At 39.8% G+C, this 14,822-nt stretch overlaps 3 protein-coding genes across 5 annotated transcripts in view; 1 reads left to right on the top strand and 2 right to left on the bottom strand.

Annotated features, from left to right (window-relative positions):
• The window catches only part of LOC133619319 (uncharacterized), a 455,654-nt gene that overhangs the window by 78,934 nt on the left and 361,898 nt on the right, over positions 1–14,822 (bottom strand). The gene's annotated exons all lie outside the window — the stretch shown is intronic.
• The window catches only part of LOC133619862 (uncharacterized), a 498,075-nt gene that overhangs the window by 264,433 nt on the left and 218,820 nt on the right, over positions 1–14,822 (bottom strand). The window lies entirely within an intron of this gene.
• The window catches only part of LOC133619284 (uncharacterized), a 360,072-nt gene that overhangs the window by 256,629 nt on the left and 88,621 nt on the right, over positions 1–14,822 (top strand). The window lies entirely within an intron of this gene.

Genomic DNA, 14,822 nt, shown 5'->3' with positions numbered 1-14,822 from the left:
ACTCCCGGGCGCGGCCACCGCTGCTGCCCACTGCTCCCCTCACCTCCCAGGGGGTGATCAAGGGTGATGGGTCAAATGCAGAGAATAATTTCGCCACACCTAGTGTGTGTGTGACAATCATTGGTACTTTAACTTTAACTTTAAAAATACAAAAACAAATCTGTCTGGAGCCGCAAAAAAATTAAAAGCCATATTACATACAGATAGTGTGTCATGAGATATAAATTGAATTAAGAGGACTTAAAGGAAACTAAATGAGCTCAAATATACCTACAAACGAGGCATTATGATGCAATATGTACATATAGCTAGCCTAAATAGCATGTTAGCATCGATTAGCTTGCAGTCATGCAGTGACCAAATATGTCTGATTAGCACTCTACACATGTCAATAACATCACCTTTGTGCATTCATGCACAACGTTAAAAGTTTGGTGGACAAAATGAGACAGAAAAAGAAGTGGCATAAAACACGTCCTAGAAAGTCGGAGAAAGTTATACATGTAAACAAACTAGGGTGAGTTCAAGGACCGCCAAAATTAGTAGGACAAAACAGCGCTCGCCAAATACTCGAATCAGTGAAGCATGTTTAATATAAACAGTGGGATTTATAACAATTAGGGAGGTTTGTGTCATGTTTGTCCTCCTACAGAAACCACATTAAAACAAAAAATATATTTTTTTCCCCTCATCTTTTTCCATTTTTCATACATCTTTGAAAAAGCTCCAGGGAGCCACTAGGGCGGCGCTAAAGAATAGAGCCGCGGGTTGCCGACCCCTGTCGTAGCCCAAGGGTCGGCAACCCGCGACTCCGGAGCCGCATGCGGCTCTTGTATCACTCTGATGCGGCTCAGCTGCATACTTGCCGACCCTCCCGATTTTCCCGGGAGATTTCCGGATTTCGGTGCCTCTCGAAGAAAACTAATTCATATTCTCCGATTTCACCCTAACAATAGTGATGAGTTGATGAGGCGTCATGAAGCGTTTCGACACATTGCAAAACTGTATTGATACCGTGTCGATACTGTGTCACTCAATACTGACATCTGCTGGACATTAAAAATCCCTACAGGCAACCTATGGACCGACTGACACTGATTTTATGACCTAGTACAGGGGTCACCCAACCCAAAATTTTGAAGGAGCCATATTGGACCAAAAATACAAAAACAAATCTGTCTGGAGCCACAATAAATTAAAAGCCATATTACATACAGATAGTGTGTCATGAGATATACATTGAATTAAGAGGACTTAAAGGAAACTAAATGACCTCAAATATAGCTACAAATGAGGCATAATGATGCAATATGTACATATAGCTAGCCTAAATAGCATGTTAGCATTGATTAGCTTGCAGTCATGCAGTGACCAAATATGTCTGATTAACACTCCACGCAAGTCAATAACATCAACAAAACTCACCTTTCATGCACAACATGAAGTTTGGTGGACAAAATGAGACGGGAAAAGAAGTGGCATAAAACACGTCTTAGAAAGTCGGAGAAAGTTATACATGTAAACAAACTGCGGTGAGTTCAAGGACCACCAAAATTAGTAGGACAAAACGGCGCTCGCCAAATACTCGAATCAGTGAAGCATGTTTAATATAAACAATGTGCTTTGTAACAGTTAGGGAGGTTTGTGTCATGTTTGTCCTCCTACAGAAACTATATTAAAACAAAAAATAGATTTTTTCCCCCTCATCTTTTTCCATTTTTCATACATTTCTGAAAAAGCTCCAGAGAGCCACTAGGGCGGCGCTAAAGAGCCGCATGCGGCTCTAGAGCCGCGGGTTGCCGACCCCTGACCTAGTATATACAATAATATAAACCAAGTCATTGTATTTCATTTAGGATTATTTCATATCTTCATTTAAATAAGAAATATGTTTTATCTTTTTTAGATACAGTCAATAAATAATGTGAACATGTATCACGGTGGCAGAGGGGTTAGTGCATCTGCCTCACAATACGAAGGTCCTGAGTAGTCTTGGGTTCAATCCCGGGCTCGGGATCTTTCTGTGTGGAGTTTGCATGTTCTCCCCGTGACTGCGTGGGTTCCCTCCGGGTACTCCGGCTTCCTCCCACTTCCAAAGACATGCACCTGGGGATAAGTTGATTGGCAACACTAAATTGGCCCTAGTGTGTGGATGTGAGTGTGAATGTTGTCTGTCTATCTGTGTTGGCCCTGCGATGAGATGGCGACTTGTCCAGGGTGTACCCCGCCTTCCGCCCGATTGTAGCTGAGATAGGCTCCAGCGCCCCCCGCGACCCCAAAGGGAATAAGCGGTAGAAAATGGATGGATGGATGGATGTATCATAACATGGAAAACTAAGAGAACGTGTTGTGAATGAGGATGCTTGTGGACCTGGAAATTATTATTATTTTTTTTTTACACATTTTTATTTAAAAAAAAACAGTTTTTCCAACGTATTAAATTTTAGACGCTTTCTCTTCTTAGTTATTATTTCTCCGGCTGTAGAAAAGACCCGCTCACAGGGCACAGAGGAGGCGTCAGTGCGACACAGTTCGCGTATCGGTCACGTGACCAAAACAGCTCATGATCGGTCACGTGACTTTCTAAAAGCAGTACGCGCACCGACACGGGGTTTTGCTCAATGAGCTCGACGCATGCGCCGATGCATCGGTGTTGCCGGACCCATCACTACCTAACAATAATAATAAGGGCGTGCCATGATAGTACAGCATTTAGCGCCCTCTACAATCCAATCTGTACAAACAGCGTGCCAGCCCAGCCTTTTGGTGTATGCATCTTCTACTTGCGCACGCAAGGGACAGCCAGTCATACTTGGTCAACAGCCACACAGGTTACACTGACGGTGGCCATATAAAACAACTTTAAGACTCTTACTAATAATGCGCCACACTTTGAACCAAAACCAAACAAGAATGACAAACACATTTCGGGAGAACATCTGCACCTCAACACATGATAAACACAACAGAACAAATACCCAGAATCCCATGCAGCCCTGACTCTTCCGGGCTACATTATACACCCCTGCTATCACTAAACCCCCACCCCACCCCACCCCACCTCCGTGCGTCGGTTGAGGTGGGCGGGGGTGTATAATGTAACCCGGAAGAGTTAGGGCTGCATGGGATTCTGGGTATTTGTTCTGTTGTGTTTATGTTGTGTTACGGTGCAGATGTTCTCCCGAAATGTGTTTGTCATTCTTGTTTGATGTGGGTTCACAGTGTGGCGCATTATTAGTAAGAGTGTTAAAGTTTTTTTATACTGCCACCGTCAGTGTGACCTGTGTGGTTGTAGACCAAGTATGCCTTGCTGTCACTTACTGAGCAAGCAGAAGTCCCATACAACGTGCGGCTGGGCCGGCACGTTGGATGTAGTGGGCACTAAATGCTGTACCATCACTGCACGTTCGAGAGAATTCTTGCCCTGATATTCGTAGTCTGCCGGAAAAATCAGGGTTGACAAATATGACGCTGTCAAGCGCCATTCATATAAAACTCGCGGGCCGCACTAACATTCAATTTTCATATTAAGGTGTGGGCCGCGTGTCTGAGACCCTTGGTTTATACATAGCACAAAGCAAAAAAAAACTTTGTAAGCTGTGTTATTTCATTTTAAATTTCAAAAGATTTTTGTGACTCCCATTGTTTTCCTTAATTTGTGAAACTGGTCAAAATGGCTCTTTGGGTGGTAAAGGTTGCCGACCCCTGTCGTAGCCAATATAACCTTAAATGTGTAAACTTTATGTAGTTTTAATCATAACAATGATAATACGTTTCTGTATGTATTGCTCTTTACATTTTAACAACACATCTCAAAGTGTTACAGAGTAAAACATTGTGAAAGCATTGAAAATGTAATTTAATTTAATGGGGTTAAATCACCAAAATGATTCCCGACATACAGGTCGTGAGTCATACCGAAGACTCTAAAAATGGGAGCCGTTACCTCCCTGCTTGGCACACGGCATCAAGGGTTGGAATTGGGGGTTAAATCATCAAAAATGATCCCCGAGCGCGGCCACCGCTGCTGCTCACTGCTCCCCTCACCTCCCAGGGGGTGGAACAAGGGGATGGGTCAAATGCAGAGTAATACACCACACTTAGTGTGTGTGTGTGACTCTCAGTGATACTTCAACTAACTTTAAAGGGGAACATTATCACCAGACCTATGTAAGCGTCAATATATACCTTGATGTTGCAGAAAAAAGACCATATATTTTTTTAACCGATTTCCGAACTCTAAATGGGTGAATTTTGGCGAATTAAACGCCTTTCTAATATTCGCTCTTGGAGCATCGGGAAGCAATCCGCCATTTTCTCAAACACCGAGTCAAATCAGCTCTGTTATTTTCCGTTTTTTCGACTGTTTTCCGTACCTTGGAGACATCATGCCTCGTCGGTGTGTTGTCGGAGGGTGTAACAACACGAACAGGGACGGATTCAAGTTGCACCAGTGGCCCAAAGATGCGAAAGTGGCAAGAAATTGGACGTTTGTTCCGCACACTTTACCGACGAAAGCTATGCTACGACAGAGATGGCAAGAATGTGTGGATATCCTGCGACACTCAAAGCAGATGCATTTCCAACGATAAAGTCAAAGAAATCTGCCGCCAGACCCCTATTGAATCTGCCGGAGTGTGTGAGCAATTCAGGGACAAAGGACCTCGGTAGCACGGCAAGCAATGGCGGCAGTTTGTTCCCGCAGACGAGCGAGCTAAACCCCCTGGATGTCTTGGCTTACACCGTCAAGAGAAGAATATCGACCCTAGCTTCCCTGGCCTGCTGACATGAGGGTATGTCTACAGAATATATTAATTGATGAAAATTGGGCTGTCTGCACTCTCAATGTGCATGTTGTTGCCAAATGTATTTCATATGCTGTAAACCTAGTTCATAGTTGTTAGTTTCCTTTAATGCCAAGCAAACACATACCAATCGTTGGTTAGAAGGCGATCGCCGAATTCGTCCTCGCTTTCTCCCGTGTCGCTGGCTGTCGTGTCGGTTTCGCTTGCATACGGTTCAAACCGATATGGCTCAATAGCTTCAGTTTCTTCTTCAATTTCGTTTTCGCTATCTGCCTCCACACTACAACCATCCGTTTCAATACATGCGTAATCTGTTGAATCGCTTAAACCGCTGAAATCCGAGTCTGAATCCGAGCTAATGTCGCTATAGCTTGCTGTTCTTTCCGCCATGTTTGTTTGTGTTGGCTTCACTATGTGACGTCACAGGAAAATGGACGGGTGTATATAACGATGGTTAAAATCAGGCACTTTGAAGCTTTTTTTAGGGATATTGCGTGATGGGTAAAATTTTGAAAAAAAACTTCGAAAAATAAAATAAGCCACTGGGAACTGATTTTTAATGGTTTTAACCCTTCTGAAATTGTGATAATGTTCCCCTTTAACGAATCAGCATTCGACTGCCCCTCTAAAGTTCCTGTAGAACTTTATTTACCTGGGTTGTTTACGTGGGAAATGCAGGGGGTGTTTCATTTACTGGAGTTAATTGGAAAGTTCCTGTAAAAGTATTGGGTAAAAACAGCCTCTATCCTAATATCCATCCAAACATATGTTTCATATTTTGTTATTCTGTCTCAGTCTTTGACAAGTCATGTAAACATTGATCCATCATTCTGGCAAGGCACTAAATGAATGTCCATGAAACACTACACACACATACAGTACATAGAAGAAAGTGTGTAGCGGGTTCAAGGAGAAACATCTCATGGATCATGTCTGAACTGAAGTGAGTTTGTGTTGTTTGTGTCCTGCAGACGTCAGGCAGCTGATCGGTAATCCAGAAGAAGTTTCCCCTCAGTTAGGGGGGAGCTCCACTTTGAAGCAGGAGACTCCACAACCACCCTGCATTAAAAAGGAAGAGGAGGAACTCTGCATCACTCAGGAGGGAGAGTGTCTTCTAGGACCACAGGAAGCCGATCTCACCAAGTTGTCACTGACTGTTGTCTCTGTGAAGACTGAAGATGATGAAGAGAAACCACAACCAGACACCCTCTTAGCTCCACTATCAGATAGTGAGGCTGAAGACGAGGTTGAAGAAAATTTGAGCAGTGATAAAGACTGTGAAGGTGAAATGAGGACTCACATTGACAACAAACACTCTGAATGCTCTACAAAGAAGAAAGGTAAAAAACATTTGAACTGCTCAGTTTGTGCTAAAGGTTTTACTGAAAAGAGCCATTTACCTAAACCCACAATGACACACATCGTAGTGAGTTCAAGGAAAAACCTCTCATGGATCATGTCTGAGCTAAAGCGTGTTTGTGTTGTTTGTGTCCTGCAGACGTCCAGCAGCTGATTGGTCATCCAGAAGAACGTCCCCCTCAGTTGGCAGGAGGGATCTCCACTTTGAAGCCAGAGACTCCACAACCACCCCACATTAAAGAGGAAGAGGAGGAACTCTGGATCATTCAGGAGGGAGAGTGTCTTCTAGGACCACAGGAAGCTGATTACACCAAGTTTCCACTGACTGTTGTCTCTGTGAAGACTGAAGATGATGAAGATAAATCACAATTAGAAAACCTCTTGGATCCACTATCAGATAGTGAGGCTGAAAATGAGGTTGAAGATACTTTGAGCAGCGAAGCAGACTGTGAAGTTGATATGTTGTCTCACACTGACAACAAACACTCTGAAGGCTGTAGCAAGAAGAGAGGTAAAACAACTTTCAGCTGCTTAGTTTGTGCTAAAAGCTTTGCAAAAAAGAGCAATTTGACTCAACACATGAAAACACACACAGGAGAACAAACATTTAACTGTTCGGTGAACAAAAAACACTCTGGAAACTCTAAAATGAGTAAAAAATGTTTGCGCTGTTCAGTTTGTGCTAAAAGCTTTTCTCATAAGGGCAATTTGATTTGTCACATGAGAACGCACACTGGGGAAAAACCATACAAATGTTCAGTTTGCGGTAGAAGCTTTTCTCAAAACAGCAGTTTGACGAAACACATGACAACACACACTGGAGAAAAAATATTTACTTGTTCAGTTTGCAGAAAAAGCTTTTCTCTAAAGAGCAGTTTGACTAAACACGTAAGAACACACACCGGAGAAAAACCATTCACTTGTTCAGTTTGTGGTAAAAGCTTTACTCAAAAGAGTAGTTTGACCGGCCACATGAGAACACACACAGGAGAAAAAACATTTAATTGTTCAGTTTGTGGTAAAGGTTTTTCTCAAAAGAATCATATGGTTCCACACATGAGAACACACACAGGAGAAAAAACCTTTAATTGCTCAGATTGTGGAAAAAGCTTTTCTCTAAAGAGCAGTTTGACCAAACACATGAGAACTCATACAGGGGAAAAACCATTCCGTTGCTCAGTTTGCGCGAAAAGCTTTGCTACAATGTGGCAGTTGACTCAACACATGATAACACACAATGATCAAAAAGCATTTAGTTGCTCAGTTTGTGCTAAGAGCTTTTCACGAAACAGCTATTTGACCCAACACATGAGAACACACACAGGAGAGAATCAATTTAATTGTTCGGATTGTGGTAAATGCTTTTTTTCCAGACAAGGTTTGGCTCAACATAACATGAAACACACTGGAGAAAAACCATTTAGTTGTTCAGTTTGCGATCAAAGATTCCGTTATAATACTGTCGCATTAAGACACTTAAAAACACACAAGGGTAAATAACGAATTGGCAGCCGCAGTTTGAGGCATGTTGCTCATCCATCCAAACCCAGGACCTGCTCATAAATTAAGTAAAACATCTGAGACGTTCGTTCAAATTGGTATTATCTGGAGTATAATCTCATCTCCTCATGACCCCATGTCCTCTGCGCACCTGAAATTTTCTTGACTAGTAAGATAGATGATGCTTGTAGTGCTTGGTTACTCTTTCTCTAGACCAGATAGACCTGATGACATTTGTGAGGTTTTTCCTGGCATGTAGACTTTCAGATGAGATGGAACCATTGATTGTGTAGCTTTTCAACCCATGGTCACAAATTCCAACTTGTATCCTTTGTTGTGTTTCGCCATCTGAAGTACAGACATACAGTATTGTAGGCCTTGTTCACACGGCAGATCAGTTCCGATTTTTTTAGCCCATATGTGACCTGTATCTGATTGATTCTTTTCATGTCAATGTGAACAGTGACATTACACATTGTTCTTATCTGACCCCGGCCTCTTTCATATGTGGATAGAAATCGGATGTGTATCAACTGTAACTGCGGTGTGAACGCTCCGGTTGCATTCACCCGACAAAATACTGGGTTGCATTTTTTCGTGGCAGTGTCGGAGGGCAAATACGCTTCAGTCTGGCCACGAATCAAGTGGAAAAAGTGTTAGTAAGTGAAGAGAGAGAATATAGGACCCACTTTCTGTCAAACTGTCAATCAAAGTCATGTCATATAAGTTTAATACAAAAAAAATAAAGTCCATTCTTTTTGTAATGTTCACATGTTTAATATACATATTGTGACTTTAAGTTGCATTATAAGTGTAGCTTTTATTGTCATTGTACAACAATGCAACACAATTGAATGAATTGAATCAAGAAGTTATATATATATATATATATATATATATATATATATATATATATATATATATATATATATATGTGTATATATATATATATATATGTATATATACATACATTTATATACATATACATATATGTATGTATGTATATATGTATATAAATATGCATATATATATATACATACAAATATATATATATATGTATATACACACATATGTGTATATATATATATGTACATATACATATATATGTACATATACATATATATATACATATACATATATATGTATATATACATATATGTATATATATATATATATATATATATATATATATCAGTGACGTGCGGTGAGGTTGATGGCTGGTGAGGCACTGACTTCATCACAGTCAGATTTACAAACATATGAACCCTAAAGAGTATCTTATTCACCATTTGATTGGCAGCAGTTAACGGGTTATGTTTAAAAGCTCATACCAGCATTCTTTCCTGCTTGGCACTCAGCATCAAGGGTTGGAATTGGAGGTTAAATCACCAAAAATGATTCCCGGGCGCGGCCACCGCTGCTGCCCACTGCTCCCCTCACCTCCCAGGGGGTAAACAAGGGGATGGGTCAAATGCAGACGACAAATTTCCCCACACCTAGTGTGTGTGTGACAATCATTGGTACTTTAACTTAACTTTAACTTTACACATACAAACTGTAGCATACAAAAAAGCACATTTAATTTAAAAAAAACGTTATTATGGTCTTACCTTTACTTATAAATGAAGTCCACAACTAAAGCCCTCACTTAAACTTTCCACGTGCAAGATTGAATCTATTTAAAAAAGTGTAACCGAGGGTTTATAAATGTCGCCTATACTGTATGAAACTACAAAATAACAAACACGGAGGCTCCAGTTTACACGAGGACCACTTTATTTACCTTCTTTCAAAAACCTCCGCAACGTGACATCACTTCCGCTCTTAGCGCCTTCAAAATAAGAGCTCAAGGCATATACTGTATAACAGCGCATAACAGGAACTTAACATCACAATTAGGAAAGCCCATAAAAATAGGTTACAAAATTTATTTAATAAGCCAAAAAGTGCAAAAACAATAATGTTCGTGTTGGAGGAGTTGTGAATTAGATACACCTGCAGTCTGCAGGTGTACCTAATGTTGTGGCCCTGCAGTCATTCACAACTCCTCCAACACGAACATTATTGTTTTTGCACTTTTTGGCTTCTTATGAAATAACTTTTTTAAATAGATTCAATCTTGCACGTGGAAAGTTTAAGTGTGGGCTTTAGTTGATATAACAATTCTACGGCGGGGGTGCAGGAGGTGGGGCTACTGGAGCCTCAGCCAGTGCGTCTTTTGCAGCCGTTTTATGATCGCTCAGCACAAGAAATACGTTACACACATACAGTTGTTGACAAAATACACTGTACATTATATACCTCAGCTAACTAAGCTATGGAAATGTATAATATAATTCATATAGCAATACAGTCTCACTGCACAGCAGGCCAGCAGTTAGTCGAGTCCGGAATCCATGTTGAGGCACTGAGTGACGTGCCTCAACTGGCTGCTGTTCACCGCACCATCTCTTCTCAGTATTTGAACGGCAAATGTGAAAATTCAGCGATTTTGAATAAAAATAATCTAAAACTGGTGAAGTTAAATGGAAAATAACTTTATAGTATAATCACTGCATACATATAACAATTCAATTTTTTTTTTTTCTTTTTACATTTTTTTTCTTTCCATGATGGCATATATATATATATGTATATGTATATATATATATATATATATATATATATATATATATATATATATATACATGTATATATATATGTGTATATATACATGTATATATATATGTATATATATATGTACATATATATATATGTATGTGTGTATGTATGTACAGTATGTATGTACTGTATATATATGTATATGTATGTATATATGTATATATATATATATATATGTGTGTATATATATATATATATATATATATGTGTGTATATATATATGTGTATATATATATATATATCTGTGTGTGTACATATATATATATATAAAAATGTGTATATATGTGTGTGTATATATGTATATGTGTGTATATATCTCTCTATATATATATGTATGTGTGGGGAAAAAAATCACAAGACTATTTCATCTCTACAGGCCTGTTTCATGAGGGGGGGTTCCCTCAATCATCAGGAGATTTTTATTTTTATTTTTATTTATATATATATATATATATATATATATATATATATATATATATATATATATATATATATATATATATAATGTGTGTGTGTGTATATATATATATGTATATATACGTGTTCGACACCCCTATTTTAAAAACAATAGTAACATGCCTTTATTTTGAAAAGTAGAGAACAGAAGTTGCTTCTGACGCATGCGCAAACTCATCGAGCAGTGGCAAAGCGGAAAGACCAAGATGGCGGACCGAGTGGCTTGAGAGCGGAGAAGTTTAACATCAACGATCTTACAGCCACTTAGATTCGCAGCAAATAGAACAATATATACCTCAAATATACACATTTTCTTAAGCCTGCGAAACGGAAGTTGAGTTTGGAGCGATGGAGCGATATCTGAAGTGAAGATTGAAGACGTGATAGAAGATGGACGACTACTGCTATGCTAAGATGGCGACGTCCGCTAAAAGAGAACATGAAAGAGAATCAACTTCCAGCAAATCACCAACGGAGAAAAAGACGAAAACTGCAGATAAAGGTGAGTGAGTGTTGTAATCTAAATAATCTCTCGTGTGTGAGTGTGAATGTTGTCTATCTATCTGTGTTGGCCCTGTGATGAGGTGGCGACTTGTCCAGGGTGTACACCGCCTTCCGCCTGATTGCAGCTGAAATAGGCTCCAGCCCCCCCCCCCCCCCCCCCCCCCGTGACCCTGTAAGGGACAAACGGTAGAAAATGGACAAATGGAAGAGTCATGATTGTTACTCATGAGGGTAGCAAACCTCAGTGTTATTGTCATCAACTGTCCATCCATCCATCCATTTTCTACCGCTTGATATCCAAGCGGTAAATAGTAAATAAAAACAGAATAAAATGATTTGCAAATCCTTTTCAACCCATATTCAATTGAATAGACTGCAAAGACAAGATACTTAATGTTCGAACTGAAAAAAACTATATTTTTTGCAAATATTAGCTCATTTGGAATTTGATGCCTGCAACATGTTTCAAAAAAGCTGGCACAAGTGGCAAAAAAGACTGAGAAAGTTGAGGAATGCTCATCAAAGACTTCTCTGGAACATCCCACAGGTGGACCGGCTAATTGGGAACGGGTGGGTGCCATGATTTGGTATAAAAGCAGCTTCCACGAAATGCTCAGTCATTCACAAACAAGGAGGGGGCGAGGGTCACCACTTTGTGAACAAATGCGTGAGCAAATTGTCGAACAGTTTAAGAACAAGATTTCTCAACCAGCCATTGCAAGGAATTTCAGGATTTCACCATCTAAGGTCCGTAATATCATCAACATCACTGCACGTAACATTGAATGGCCTTGACCTACGAGCCCTCAGGCGGTACTTCACCAAAAAGCGACATCCCTGTGTAAAGGATATCACCACATGGGCTCATGAACACTTTAAAAAGACCACTGTCAGTAACTACAGTTTGTCGCTACATCTGTAAGTTAAAACTCTACTATGCAAAGTGAAAGCCATTTATCAACAACACCCAGAAACGCCTGCCTCCATGGCAGCAAATACACTCTGTTTCTGACATGTGTCATTATCACTGAAAGACGAGGAATAGCTAAACATGCTACACCACATACTTTGGGGGCCAGACCTTGACCACCGCATCCTTCTAAGTGGCCCGCAAAAGCCTGGAATTGATGAGCTTCTTTGCTTACTAAATGTATTCAGCTTTCCATTTTGACGGTAAAAAATGCATGTATTGCATGCAATTCCATATCTTCTAATTCATCTAATATTGCAACCTTTTTTTTAATTTTATTATCATACATTGCAAACATTTTTGTCAGAATTCAAATACATACTTAAATATCTGCTTGACTCCTGATTTTAAAGTAAAAATATTTTTTTAGGGTAAAAACAGGTAGCTCAGTCCGAATTTGACCATTAAAAAAAGCTTAAGTGCCATTTTTCCATTTATATGCTGTGAAAAACGTTCGTATGTTTTACTATAGAATATTTAAAAAAAAATCTGTGTACCCAAAAATTATTCATAATTAATAAATAGTTGGATATTCATGTATTATTCACTGCTAAAAACAACTCTCTAATGCAGTGTTTTTCAACCTTTTTTGAGCCAAGGAACATTTTTTGCGCTGAAAAAATGCGGAGGCACACCACCAGCAGAAATCATTAAAAAACAAAACTCAGTTGACAGTAAAAAGTCGTTGTCTCAACTGTTGGATATGACTTTAAAGCATAACCAAGCATGCATCACTATAGCTCTTGTCTCAAAGTAGGTGTACTGTCACCACCTGTCACATCACCCCCTGACTTATTTGGAGTTTTTTGCTGTTTTCCTGTGTGTAGTGTTTTAGTTCTTGTCTTGCGCTCCTATTTCGGTGGCTTTTTCTCTTTTTTTGGTATTTTCCTGTAGCAGTTTCATGTCTTCCCTTGAGCGATATTTCACGCATTTACTTTGTTTTCGCAATCAAGAATATTTCAGTTGTTTTTATCCTTCTTTGCGGGGACATTGTTGATTGTCATGTCATGTTCGGATGTACTTTGTGGACGCCGTCTGTGCTCCACAGTAAGTCTTTGCTGTCGTCCAGCATTCTGTTTTTGTTTACTTTGTAGCCAGTTCAGTTTTAGTATAGTTCTGCATATCCTTCCCTAAGCTTCAATGCCTTTTCTTAGGGGCACTCACCCTTTGTTTATTTTTGGTTAAAGCATTAGACACCTTTTTACTACACGCATGCTGCCTACCGCTGTTCCCGACATCTACAAAGCAATTAGCTACCGGCTGCCACCTACTGATACGGAAGAGTATTACACGGTTACTCTGCCGAGCTCTAGACAGCACCGACACTCAACAACAACACATCATTTGCAGACTATAATTACTGATTTGCAAAAAATACTTTTAACCCAAATAGGTGAAATTAGATCATCTCCCACGGCACACCAGACTGTATCTCACGGCACACGAGTGTGCCGCGGCACAGTGGTTGAAAAACACTGCTCTAATGGCAGCCACAATTGCCATTGAAAACGAGTGTGACACACCTGCCATAAGATAAGCCATGCTAACTGCTAACAGCACGCTAGTGCTCTCTAATGTCGAGAAAATGCCTGGATCGATTCAAAAATCGACTAACGATACTAAGTATTAGACCCGTACATAGTTGATACTACAATGATATATTTATTATCAGAAAATATATTTGTTTTTGTTATTGTTTTAAACTTAGGAAATACAAACCCCCGTTTCCATATGAGTTGGGAAATTGTGTTAGATGTAAATATAAACGGAATACAATGATTTGCAAATCCTTTTCAACCCATATTCAGTTGAATATGCTACAAAGACAACATATTTGATGTTCAAACTGATAAACATTTTTTTTTGTGCAAATAATCATTAACTTTAGAATTTGATGCCAGCAACACGTGACAAAGACGTTGGGAAAGGTGGCAATAAATTTCTGATAAAGTTGAGGAATGCTCATCAAACACTAATTTGGAACATCCCACAGGTGAACAGGCAAATTGGGAACAGGTGGGTGCCATGATTGGGTATAAAAGTAGATTCCATGAAATGCTCAGTCATTCACAAACAAAGATGGGGCGAGGGTCACCGCTTTGTCAACAAATGCGTGAGCAAATTGTTGAACAGTTTAAGAAAAACCTTTCTCAACCAGCTATTGCAAGGAATTTAGGGATTTCACCATCTACGGTCCGTAATATCATCAAAGGGTTCAGAGAATCTGGAGAAATCACTGCACGTAAGCAGCTAAGCCCGTGACCTTCGATCCCTCAGGCTGTACTGAATCAACAAGCGACATCAGTGTGTAAAGGATATCACCACATGGCCTCAGGAACACTTAAGAAACCCACTGTCAGTAACTGCAGTTGGTCGCTACATCTGTAAGTGCAAGTTAAAACTCTCCTATGCAAGGCGAAAACCGTTTATCAACAACACCCAGAAACGCCGTCGGCTTCGCTGGGCCTGAGCTCATCTAAGATGGACTGATACAAAGTGGAAAAGTGTTCTGTGGTCTGACGAGTCCACATTTCAAATTGTTTATGGAAACTGTGGATGTCGTGTCC

This window comes from Nerophis lumbriciformis, linkage group LG20 (assembly GCF_033978685.3).
Source record: "Nerophis lumbriciformis linkage group LG20, RoL_Nlum_v2.1, whole genome shotgun sequence".
In the NCBI taxonomy this organism is placed as follows: domain Eukaryota; kingdom Metazoa; phylum Chordata; class Actinopteri; order Syngnathiformes; family Syngnathidae; genus Nerophis; species Nerophis lumbriciformis.
The sequence above is the reverse complement of the archived record's forward strand: the minus strand, read 5'-3'. Positions and strand labels throughout refer to the sequence as shown.